Below are 13,081 nucleotides of genomic sequence, written 5' to 3'. Positions count from 1 at the left end.
TCTACTCTGTTTTTACTCTGCAGGATATCTTGTGGCTCGTTTGAGTTAAAATAGTTAAGTCTGGGACTTGCCGCAGAAATTCCAGACTCAACCTCACCCTCTCGACCAGCAGCACATAAACGTGAGTTTCTATGCACTGAAGGGTTCAACTAGTTACAAAGTTTGTAACTACTTGAGCCCTTTGAAATGTCTTCACATGGTTTGGTACTATAATATAAGAGTTGGACCTAATTTAAAATAAGCTTTAAAATCTTATAAAATGCTTAATTGATTTGAAAACTGTCTAGTATACAGTACGAAATGCTTAAGTATAGTGTTTTGTGAATAGTTTGTCTTTTATAGTCAATTGTTTATGAAACAAGTACTTTCACAAAATATACAATGGGAAAGTGAAAAATTCTGACTAAGATTGTTTCATTTGTGAAAATTCATTTACAGCTTAACACACTTGGTTGCTGCATAAATGTGCTATGATTTTTTTTAAATATATGGAAAGAAATATTTCCATAAACCAAATCAATCAAGTACTCTTTGAAGATTCTATGCTGATGACCGAAGAAAGTTTATTTCTGTCTATCTTTATTGCAGGAAATCCCTGAAGGAATCTGTTCAGACAAAATGTTGTTGAAGATAATGTGTTTCTCCTCGAGCCAAGCAAGTGATTTTCAGAGTGATCAGAATACCATTAAATATTCTAATTCTTCCTCAACCAGAGCAGTAACTGTAAATGTCAGGGCGCTAAGAGGATTATTGTTCCTCTGGGACAATCTCCACCCACCAGTATTGCTTGATTGTGAAAGTGTGAAATCCTGTCAAGTTGCGTGCTGCTTTTCTCAAGGAGGTGAGGTAAACTTCAGCTCCATCCTACAAGGCTGAGTAAACATGAAAATCCCAAACATCTCTAATAACATTTCACTTTGAGACTGGTTTGTGATCCTTAAAAGGCTTGACATCACCTGAAGGATTGATCAAATGTTTTTTTTTAAATATCAAAATAGACTTTAGTTGAGAAATAAATATATACAATACATGATCCATACAAAACTCCACCCAACATTCTTGGAGGCTATACATACATTTAATACAGTTTCCCCAAATCACAATTTTACCCCACACCCGTGCCACTCATGTGACCCACTGGCGTGGAATCCCTTCCCTTATTTTCAGGGGCGTCTCCACCACACCCTGCCCCCCATGTTCAGCAGCAGAAGGAACCTAGACTGTGGTCCTCCCCCACCGAGCCTTGACGTTGGTTGGCTTCAGTGCGTCCTTCAGCGCGTACTCCTGCATTCTGCAGCGGGCCAGTTGGCATCATTCCCCGACGGACATCTCGCTCTGCTGGGTGGTCAACAACGCTCGGGCAGACCAAAGAGCATCTTTCACCGAGTTGATGACCCTCCAGCAGCACTCGATGTCCGTCTCTCAATGCGTCCCTGGAAACAGTCCGTAAATCACAGAGTCCTCTGTGACGGAGCTGTTCGGAATAAACCATGACAAGGGCCCTTCCAGACCTCTCCAGACTCTCTTTGCGAATCCACACTCGGCAAAGAGGTGGGGAACTGTCTCCTTTCCATAGCAGCCGTCCTGAGCGTGCGCTGGTAGTGAGGTTCCAACGGTGCAGGAGGGATCTGACTGGGAGGGCTTCCCTCACCGCCAGCCAAGCCTGGTGTTGGTACTTGTTGGTGAGTTCTGGCGATGAGGCAGTTTGCCAGACATGCTGGGCAGTCTGCTCTAAAAAGACACCACAGGATCCATGGAGTCGTTTCCTTCTAGTGCCAGCATGACGTTCCGTGTTAACCACTGCCCGATGGTCTTGTGTCAAAGGTGTTGGTCCGGAAGAAGCTTTCCACGAATGACAGATGGTGCAGCAATGTCCAGCTGACTGGCACATTGCGTGGCATCTGCGCCAGGCCCATCCTTCGCAACACCGGGGACAGATAGAACCTCAGCAGGTAGTGACACTTGGTGCCCACGTACCCTGGCTCTACACTCCACCTGATGCAGCCACACACGGAGGTGGCCATCAGGGTGAGGGCGACGTTGGGAACGCTTTTACCCTCTTTGTCTGCCGACTTGTGCATTGTGGCCCATCGCACCCGGTCCATCCTCGACCCCCAGACGAATTGGAAGATGGCCCGGGTGATCCCTGTGGTGTAGGAGGGAGGGACAGGCCACACTTGCGTCAAGTACAGCAGCCCCGAGAGCACCTCACACCTGATGACCACATTTTTTCCCGTTATGGAGAAGGAGCGTTGCCTCCACAGCTCCAGCTTCTTCCCCACCTTGGCTATCTGCTCCAGCCAATTCTTGTTACACGCCGCAGCCCCCCCGAACCAGATCCCCAGCACCTTCAAGAAGTCAGGTTTGATGGTGAAGGGGACGGAAGGTCGGTCGGGCCAGTTGCCAAAGGACATGGCCTCGCTCTTCCTGTCGTTCACCCTGGCTCCCGTGGCTGACTAAAATTGGTTGTAGACGCTGATCAATCTGCAGACCGACCCTGGATCCGAGCAGAAGACGACAACATCATCCATGTACAGGGAGGTGTTTACCTGAGTGCCCCCACTGCCTGCCAATGTCACTCCTCTTATGCTCGCATCCTTCCTGATGGACTCGGCAAAAGGTTCAATACAGCAGACGAACAAGACAGGGGAGAGAGGGCAACCCTGCCCGACTTCAGACCTGACGGGGAAGCTGTCTGATTCCCACCCATTGATTTGGACTGCACTACAGGTATTGGCGTAGAGCAGTTGGATCCAATTTCTGATTCCCTCCCCAAAGCCCATTTTGGAGAGCACATCCCTCATGTACATGTGCAATATCCTGTCGAAGGCCTTCTCCTGGTCCAAGTTGACTTGGCAGTCATCCATCTGTCCTGCACGTAGGCAATGGTATCTCTCAGCAGTGCCAGGCTATCTGAGATTTTCCTGCCAGGTACAGCCCAGGTTTTGGTCCTGGGTGGATCATCCGTCCCACTTCACTCTGTTTGAAGTATCTATGATCATTAATTGCAATAGGCTTCGTTAGCAGAGATTGTAGGAAATAACTGCAGATGGTGCTTTACACTAAAGATAGACACAACAGGTGGTCACAGAGACGCAGCAGTAGAGTTGCTGCCTTACAGCAAATGCAGCGCTGGAGACCCGGGTTCAATCCCGACTACGGGTGCCGTCTGAACGGAGTTTGTACGTTCTCCTGCGTGGGTTTTCTCCGAGATTTTCGGATTCTTCCCACACTCCAAAAACATACAGGTTTGCAGGTTAATTAATTTGGTAAATGTAAAAGTTGTCCCTAGTGGGTGTAGGATAGTGTTAGTGCGTGGGGATCACTGGTCGGCGCGGACCCGGTGGGTCGAAGGGCCTGTTTCCGCGCTGTATGTGTAAACTAAACTAAACTAAAACTAAACTAAATTAAAACTAGACTAAACTAAATTAAATAGCTGGAGTAACTCAGCGGGTCAGGAAGCATCGCTGGAGAAAAGGAATAGGTGACCTTTTTGGTCGAAACCCGTCTTCAGACTCTGAAGAAGGGTCTGGACACAAAACGTCACCTATTTCTTTTCTCCAGAGATGCTTTCGGACCCGCTGAATTATTCCAGCATTTTGTGTCTATTTTTTATTAGACCGTGTACGTGGCAAGTATTGGGTGGAAAATGCAGAGGTTATAGGGTCCGAGCTTTGAGTTGGCAGAGGTGGCTGAGTCAAGAGATTATTTCTGTTAATTTGGTCTAGGGCATGATGAAGATTTAACATACCCAATGATTGGAGCAAAGGTCCTAGATCTGGGAAGAGATTGGTAGCAATAAACAGTCATGGAAATGGAGGTTAGAGATTAAGGACATCTTTGGTTCTTCCAGGAATTGTGACATAATTAATCAAATGGTCTGGAACTCAAGCACATTTTGTGCTCAAAGAGCATGGGAATAGGTAGTTGTTGCCTGAGCCTTAAAACATAAAAGCAATTTCCCAGCTTCATGGAAGAGCCTTCATCAGAAGGATTGCAGTGGTTCAAGGGGCCTGATCATCACAACTTCCATAAAACCTATAAATGTTTGTTCCATCCAGGAGAAAAAAATGAATAAGTAAGTTGTTCTTGTATCTTGGAATATAAAATTGTCCATATGGATATTGAAGGGTTCATGATTATCTTCGTGTCCCCAACATACACTCTACTCATCTCTGAAGGTTTTTTTCTGGAGGGAAGTGCATGCCTTGAATCCATCCTTTCTGGCATCATGTGGGCACTTCTGCCAATTTCAACACAAAGATAACTCCACTATCTCAACCACACTGTTCAATTAATTTAAGCTGACAACAGCCTCTGAGCTCCTGAGCCCTGAAACCTGCCACAGGTCATCTCTTCAATATTAACCAGGGAAAATAGGAATAGAAAAGTGGACACAGTGACAGACATCCTGGTTCAAACAACAACATAATTCATCTACTTTACAAAGATTAGGCCTCCACAGGATTCCTGTATTCCTTAGTGTGTCAACTGAGCAGCTGCTGATGTATGTGAATGGACATGGGTTCAGTTCTGCTCTGCTCTTTTCTGATGCCAGGCCAAGCTCCCAATAGCTGCTGCAAGTGGCATCTGCAGACAGATTTTGCAGGATAATTTCATTGACAGATCAAATGCATCTCAGGATTACCTTGCAACGGGTTTTAGCCTCTTTTAAAGAGTACACAGCTGCCGAGTGATCAGTCTCTTGGCTTACAGTAATATTCATGAATAATAAATCATAAGGACTACCCATTATATTTCAATGCAAGCAATCTAAGGGTGGGGAGCATTGTTAGCATAATGTTAAGATGGTCACTAGTGGCACTTATGGTGAGAGAGATAAAGCGATTGATGTAGGATTAGTGAGGGCTGTATGGATGTTGCAGTGCTTGAGAATGGTACAATGTATTTATGTTGATTTGGAGGAATTTTATTGAGGTTTTCATAAAATCATAGGATCATAAGTGATAGGAGCAGAATTATGCCATTCGGCCCAATGTCTACTACGCCATTCAATCAGGGCTAATCTATTTCTCTCTTCTACCCCCATTCTCCTGCTTTCTTCCCATAACCCCATTGTTTTGCAAAGCTAGGTTGAGGAACTGTTAATAGCTTTATCCACTGTTGAGAGCTTGGAAAATTCTATTGTTGTTAGTTGATTGTGCATCATAGTACCATAGATGCTCAAAGTGGTGACAGGAGAAGCCAGGAATGTGTAGCTCTTAAAGAATATGTTGCCGATCAACAGTTTAGTAAGGATGTAACACATTTAATGAAGGAAATCAGTTTATTACATAGAAGCGCAAAAATAGGGAAATTAATACTGAACCAAAGAAAAAATGTAAGATTGAAGAGCTAGAACCTAGCCAAAACAATGGGACAATGAGACTCTTGTATAAAAAGAGACATGTAGTTTAGGGAAGATATTGCAGTGGATCGATTTTAGACATTTGGCCAATGGAAGGAAAAAGAGTGCAGATTCATTTCAGAGGAAAAAAGGAGTGATATGGCTTTTGGTTGGTCTGATGCTTGAAGCTATGGAAATGGGCTGTGAGGTAGACCTGTGGGATGTAATCCTGGTAAATTTTAGCAATTGTAAATTTGCATAGATGGCAGATGAAAAGTCACTTCTATTACAGAAAACACTGGTGTGTTAGAGGAGTAGGAAGACATGTGATAATTGTATCAGCAGGAAGAATGTCAACACATTCAAGATGGGTAGGTGACATAGATGGCATTGCATTGGTTGGTTACAGAGGTAAGAAAGATCTCTGCAATGGGTTTGTTGAACAAGGGGCAGTAAAAGTCAATGCTATTGTGGTACAAGCATGTGATTGTAATGGAGAAGCCTCAGGATTTGAATTTCAACTTGGGATCAAAATGAAGACCAAGTCTGCAGAACTGTTCAGTTTACACATAGACTGTAGTCATAGAGTCATAGTCATACAGTATGGAAACAGGCCCTTTGGCCCAACTTGCCCACACCAGCCAACATGTCCCAGCTGCACTAGTGCCACCTGCCTGCATTTGGTCCATATTCCACAAACTTGTACCTGCCTAACTGTTTTTTTTAAACTGGGGATAGTCCCAGCTTCAACTACCTCCTCTGGCAGCTTGTTCCATACACCCGCCACCCTTTGTGTGAAGTTAGGGAGGGAAATATCATAAATGCTGAGTGAACAGAGTTTTTATGGAGAATAAATTACTGTTCAGTTCTGATCTTACATGCTGTTTATGAAAAGTTGCAGATATTCCCTGTGATCTGGCTTCCTCCCACATCGCGAGAGGATGTGCAGTTGTTAAGTTAATTATTCACTGTAAGTTGTAAGTAGTAGCTCTGCACAATAACCAAAAACCTATAGCCTCCTTTTGCTCTGGTATTCTATTTAATTATTCATTCTATTTTATTATTAATGTTTCATTCCTAAGTGTCACTCTATGTCATGTTATCACTTGTGGGTGGAGCACCAAGGCAAATTCCTTATATGTGAATGCTTGGCCAATAAACTTATTCATAAACGTATTCATAAGTTGCTCATCATGTGTAGATGAGTGGTAGCATCTAGAAGGAGTGCATAGTAATAGAGGAGAATTATTAAATGGGATTAATACAGGATCAACATAAATGTGTGGTTGGTGGTCAGTATGGCCTTGATGAGCCAAAAGCCTGTTTCCGTGCAGTGTGACTCTATGACTTTATACACTGTAAATATTCCCGTCTCGCTCTTGGCCCAGCACGCTTATTAAGTCCTAATTGTTGTGAAAATAACTGAGATGGATGCTAAACAACTTGATGACAATATGGGGATGTGGAGGGTCAAAGAGAAGTTGTGGAAAGGAGAGCTGAGTATCCTTATTATAGGAGTGGAACCTGATGTTGTGACTTTGGATGATGTTGCCATGGTCAGCACTGTAATGAATGATAGGAGGCGTCCAAAACTTTATTTCATAAGGGAGTCCAGCAGCATGAGTGTAGGATGTACAAAATAAACAACTGGAGAAATTTCCTGTCAAAATTTGTTACCGGCTGTGGGCAGTCACATTCAACTGAAAATCGAGGAGAGGCTCTGAAGGAAGGTAGGTTGTTCCTGCCTCTAGTCGAATCGTGCTTCAGTGGGGCACAGCTAGCAATTAAATGGAAATGACCATTGCAGCCTTGACTGATTCTGCAGGTAAAAAATGGTGTAATTGAAATGAGCACTAAGTTAAACAAAGATCTAACTCCTAACTTGTTACTCTTCTGCCACAAGGTATATTGAACTATTTTATAATTTGTGCTAAAAGTTTTATGGAGTCACACAAGAGTCAAACATGTTTTGTTGAATTTACTGACAAAATGTATGTGTAACATCCTCTAATGCAATAAACAATGGAAAGATTCAATACCAAGAAATATTCTTATGTTGTTCTATGTTATTTTGCTTTATTTGGAAAGCAATTTTTACAATCTAAACACTTTGAAAATCTTTTCAGTGGAAAACATTTAAATTGTTTCAGCAATTGAGTTGGATGGGACAAACATAACCAAGCTGTGGACTTTTCATAGCCTGAATCTGACGCAAAATTTACAATTATATTGGCTATGGAAAAAATGGAGTTAATTCTGTATATGCAATAAGAATTTGGCTTGATATTGTGGGGAGCACAGTGGCACGGTTGTTAGAGTTGTTGCCTAAAACTACAAGTGTAAGAGATGTGGGAAGAATTAGCCATTAGTTTACTGTCATGTGTGCCAAGCTACAGTGAAAATCTTTTGTTGCATGCTCACCCGTCAGTGGAAAGGCAATACATGATTACATTCGAGCCATCCACAGTGTACAGACACACGATAAAGGGAATAAAACTGTTGGATCAATGTCAATGGGTGCTTGGTACTTGACGTTGATGTGAAATGCTGCAGGGCTTGTTTCTGTGCTTATGTCTTGTAGACTCTATGTTGTTTCCTCCCAGGCTCATCCAGATGTGGAGAGCTTAAGCTGACCAAAGCTTCCCATTGTGCAGCGTTCTCAGTCTGCCAGCGATCAGAACTGTGTAGGTTTTTTGAATATTTCTGATGTCAGAACTATGAATAGCAGCATATTTGCAATCAAAAATGATTACTGAAAAAAGTAAAGAACAGCCATGATTAATAGTTAAATAATTAAAATGAACATTGAACTAAACACCGTATTAAATAAAGGAATTTGTCTTTATAAATTAAAACAGAATTGCTGGAGATACAGAAACAAAATCAGTATTTCAAATCAATGGCAGTTCATCAAGCACAGCGAGTGCAGGGCCAATAATCCATTTCAATCCATGCCAAGTCAAGTCAATCCATTTCAAGTCGTCAAGTCAATCCATTTCAAGTAAAGTCAAGTCATATCAATCCATTTCAAGTCAATTTAAGTCAATCCATTTCAAGTCAAGTCAAGTCAAGTCAAGTCAATCCATTTTATATTCCCGTTGGGTCCCATGTTCACATGGGAGGGCTGGTCCCCCAACACAATATTCCACCTCTCCACCAATTCCAATATTGGTGGCCGGTGGGGGTGTGCTTTCTGGAGTGCTAGTATGGGTGTTGTGGGCTGCAGGGACTGGTTTTCAGAGGGCTTGTATTGACATTGTGGGCCGAATGGATTCTTGGGCTGGCGGCTCAGTCACTCAAGCATGTTGTCCTTGCAGCTCACTCACGGCTGGTGGGCTTGCAGTTCACTCATGGATATTCCTTGAAATTCCATTTCAAGCAGGGTGCAAGGGCACCAAATTCAAGAGCAGTTTCATACCATTTCAAGCAGGGTGCAAGGCCACTAAAGCCAATGAGTCATGACCTCACCCTCCCTCATCTTGTAGAGACTGAGCCACGCCCACACTTCTGGATTTTATAATCTCCACCCCCTCTCACAAGGCAAGGCAGCTCTAAACAGCACTTTCAAAACCAAAGGCAAGGCAGCTCGCTTTAGCACTTTCAAAACCAAAGGCAAGGCAGCTTGCTTTTGCACTCTACCTTAGGCAAGGCAGCTTGCTTTTGCACTCTACTTAGGCAAGGCGGCTCTAATTAGGCAAGGCGGCTCTAATTAGGCAAGGCGGCTCTAATTAGGCAAGGCAGCTTGCTTTAGCACTTTCAAAACCAAAGGCAAGGCAGCTTGCTTTGAACCTTTCAAAACCGACGGCAAGGCAGCTTGCTTTAGCACTTTCAAAACAAAAGGCAACACAACTTGCGTTAGCACTTTCAAACCAAAACACACTTTTGCATTTTCAAACTACATTTTCGAACCACATTAAGGGCAATGACAAGTCAGGAAAACCACTCACAGTTTAGTAGACATGTGTTCAGTGTTATTCGCAGCTCAGACTGAGAATTGCGACCTCTTGCTTCCCCCATCTTGCAGAGAACTGAGGCACCTCCACACTTCCGGGTTTTATAGTCCCTCCAGAAGGGGCGTGGCCTTCAGGAGAGAGAATCTCAACATTTTTTAAACTCTAATAACTCTTTATTTTTCATAGATTGGACAAATCCTCTTGTCCTATGCAGCAGAGGTGGACTCTGAGTAAGATGGCCACAAATCATAACTGTAAGTGGCAGCGTTTTTTCTAAAATCAATCACAGAACAACAGGAAGTGGTCAAGATCAGACTTTGACTAATATAGAAATATAGTACATTATTTGCGCAGAAAAGATGTGCCCAATATAAATGAGTGAGCATGTAAAATCTGATGTTTCTTCATTCATTTCCTGTAAACCCACCAAAGCCAATGCTTTGAAAGTTTTTGTGATTTGCTTAAAGATGGATACAGCTTAATGGTTTTATCCTGTGAGAAGTCTATGCAAAGGAGGATGCAGCTCACTCACTTGTACGATTTTGCTAAAATAGCAATCAGTCATTGTTCATTATCTCGTATCTTAGTTGATATACAAATTATAGAGTTACACAATGCTAGTGGTCATAACTGTCAGGTTTTCTCAGTTAATTGTTGTAAAATACACTTATGCTCAAAATCTTGCATTTTGGTAGTAGACAAAACATTCTAATATTAAAAATAATTTACACCAAGCAATGCTTATGCATTCAGTTTGCAAATATAGTATAAATTCAAACTAAATATAGATATGAATCATAGTTCTGGTTTATTACGCTAAATAATTATGTGCAATTACTGCAGTGTACTTCGATTTATGCTTAAGTCTCTATTAATTTAATTGCAAAGATGTAAAATCCAACATATCTTTATGCTACATTCCACATTAATTCTGATGAATTTCTGAGAATTGTTTATATTTTATCTGGTTGGAGTAAACTAGAGCTTAACTCACAGGAACCACTTGATATTTGGAACCACTTGATATATCTGCACAGCACAAACACACAATGCAGCTCAGAAACCATTGGATACGAAAACAAGGAAATTAAAAAAAAAAACTGCATTGCTGGATACCAGAAATAAAAATAATATAAAGTACCAAAACACTCAGCAGGTCAAGTAGAATCTGTGGAAAGACAAATAGAGTCAAAGGGTATCTGACCTGAAACATTAACCTAGCTTTGTGGGCTCCTTTACATAGATGAGACCAAGTGTAGACTAGGTGACCTTTTTGCTGAACCTTACTCTCTGTGTGCCAAGGCCTGCAGCATCTCCCAGTTGCCAACCAATTTACCTCACCTTTGCATTCCAACATCAATCCTTCTGTCCTTGGCCTCCTCCATTGTCAGTGAGGCCACAATCAAACTGGAAGAACAGCACCTCATATTCCATTTGGGCAGTTTACAACGCAACAGTGTGAACAATTAATTCTTCAATTTAAAGTTAGTAACCAGCTTATTATTTTCCTGTTTCTCTGCACCCCCCACCACCAACCCCAGTGTAAACACATTTCTCCCACCACCTCAGATCCCCTGTTCCTTTCTTCTCCTTCGTACGCTCATCTCCCAACCTCATGCTCTTTTCCCTTTGACTCCTTTTTCCCCCATCCCCTGTTCTTTTCCACCCAAATTTCTCCCTCTGGCTGTACATTTTACTCCTCCTCTTCTCTGCTTGACTAACACCTTTTTGTCTCAATTTCACTTCACACCCTCATCAATTTCTTTATTCCACTGCCAAACAATCCCAACCCCGCTCTCTAACTACATCCACCAATTGCTTGCCAGGATTTTCCTGTCCCCATCTCTCTTTTTTTGCTCCATCCCCCCCCCCCCCCCCCCCCCACCACCCTTCACCATTCCAACCAGTCTGAAGAAGGGTTCCAACCCGAAATGTTGTCTGTCCATTCCCACCACAGGTGCTGCCTGACCCACTGTTCTTCCAATGTTGTTGTTTTGCTCTGTGAGTGTGTCTATGATGTCATGATTTCTTCTCATGGATAACTCCCCAGCTAATGTTTTGCAGGGTTTTTGGTTCCGGATTTGCCTTGTTAGCTGCTTCCTCACCAGTTGCCAATGATATATTTCATCCTGCACTGTTGTCCTCCTCCTCAATTAAAATTGCAGGTTGAAGTAACGCAAGTAACCCTTACCTGACACTTTGAATCTATTATTGGGGGTGAGGCAGAGGCAAAATGTTCCCAGTTGTTTCAAAGGTCATTAGATATTTAAAGGAAAGTCTATCTCAATTGAGAAACAAAACAGAGAAACAAATTACTTTAAATCTCATTTTTATCTCCAACAATTGTTTTAGTTTAGTTTAGTTTAGTTTAGAGATACAAAGCGGAAACAGGCCCTTCAGCCCACTGAGTCCGCGTTGACCAGCGATCCCTGTACACTCGCACTATCTTACACACACAAGGAACAATTTACTTTTATATCAAGCCAATTAGGCTACAAACCTGTACATCTTTGGAGTGTTGGAGTAAACTGGAGCTCCTGGGGAAAGCCACACGATCACGGTGAGAGCGTATAAACTCAGTACAGGCTGCACCCATAGTCAGGATCAAACCTAGGTCTGTAGCACTGTAAGGCAGCAACTTTACCGCTCGTGAAAGTTTCCATAGGCTTTAAACTCTTCCAGTAAAGCTCTTCCAGTAGGATCGGCCAATATTGGCTGGTTATACACCTCTTTAATTAAATTCTAAATTACGCTTGGTGTACTGGGAATTCCAGTTATGGAATTCGTGACTCCAACCATATTCCTCCTCATTAAAACTTATCACTGATCTCCCAGTAGCACTGCTAAGTGCACATATAGAAGGGCACTCTTTGCATTGCAAATTCATAAGCAGCCATTGGGGCTGTGTTGCCGCTTGATTCCACTTAGAAAAAAGGCAGTTTGCTAACTTTAATGCAAACAGCAATGAATAAATTTGCTGTCCCTGCTGCTTTTTTAAGAACCAGATTTCAACTCAAGAATGGTCTTGGTGCCACACTGTTGCTATGAAAACCTCAGTTAGTACAGTGAAGTCTCAATTCATCATCATCAATCTAAGATCCCAATGAAATTTCAGGCTTGAAACCATCCAATAGTCAAGGGGTCATTGCGATATATATATTCATTAAAATCAACACTAGGAAAGGTATTTGCACATTGTCAAATTCATGAACCTGAGAAAAATCTAATAATAGTGAGGACTTGGGCAAGAACCAAAACCAGCAGCAAGAGATAGGAATATTAGACAGTTCCAAACCTTATGCAATTTGCGTTCTTATTGCCCTTTAATTTATTTAATCTCCAAAAAAGAAGTGAAGCAAAACTAATTACAGTTGAAGTGTAATTTATGTGATCACAGAATCATACTGTACCCAAATACAGAGCCTGCAGCTGACCACTTTTGCACTGGCTATCAAATACCTATCTATATTAATCACTATGCAAACTTCTGTGTTGAGTCCCCTTGCACAGGTGTTTGAAGTACTCATCGAAATATGTTAAAAGTGTGAGATTACCAGGCTCTGGCAGCACAATCCAAATTTACCTCTGGGTGAAAAATTTCTTTGCAAAATCCTCTCTAAATTTGGTTTGCCCTTATTTTAACCTATGTCTTCTTGTTTATAAACCCTTCAGCTTATGGAAATATTTTCAAATTGTCTACCTTATCTCTGCCTCACATAGTTAAACATTCCTCGACCAGGCCTCCCCTCAGCCCCCTCCATTCTAAGGAAAAGATAACCAA

This window comes from Leucoraja erinacea, chromosome 12 (genome assembly GCF_028641065.1).
Source record: "Leucoraja erinacea ecotype New England chromosome 12, Leri_hhj_1, whole genome shotgun sequence".
In the NCBI taxonomy this organism is placed as follows: Eukaryota; Metazoa; Chordata; class Chondrichthyes; order Rajiformes; family Rajidae; genus Leucoraja; species Leucoraja erinaceus.
Note: the sequence above shows the minus strand (reverse complement) of the source record.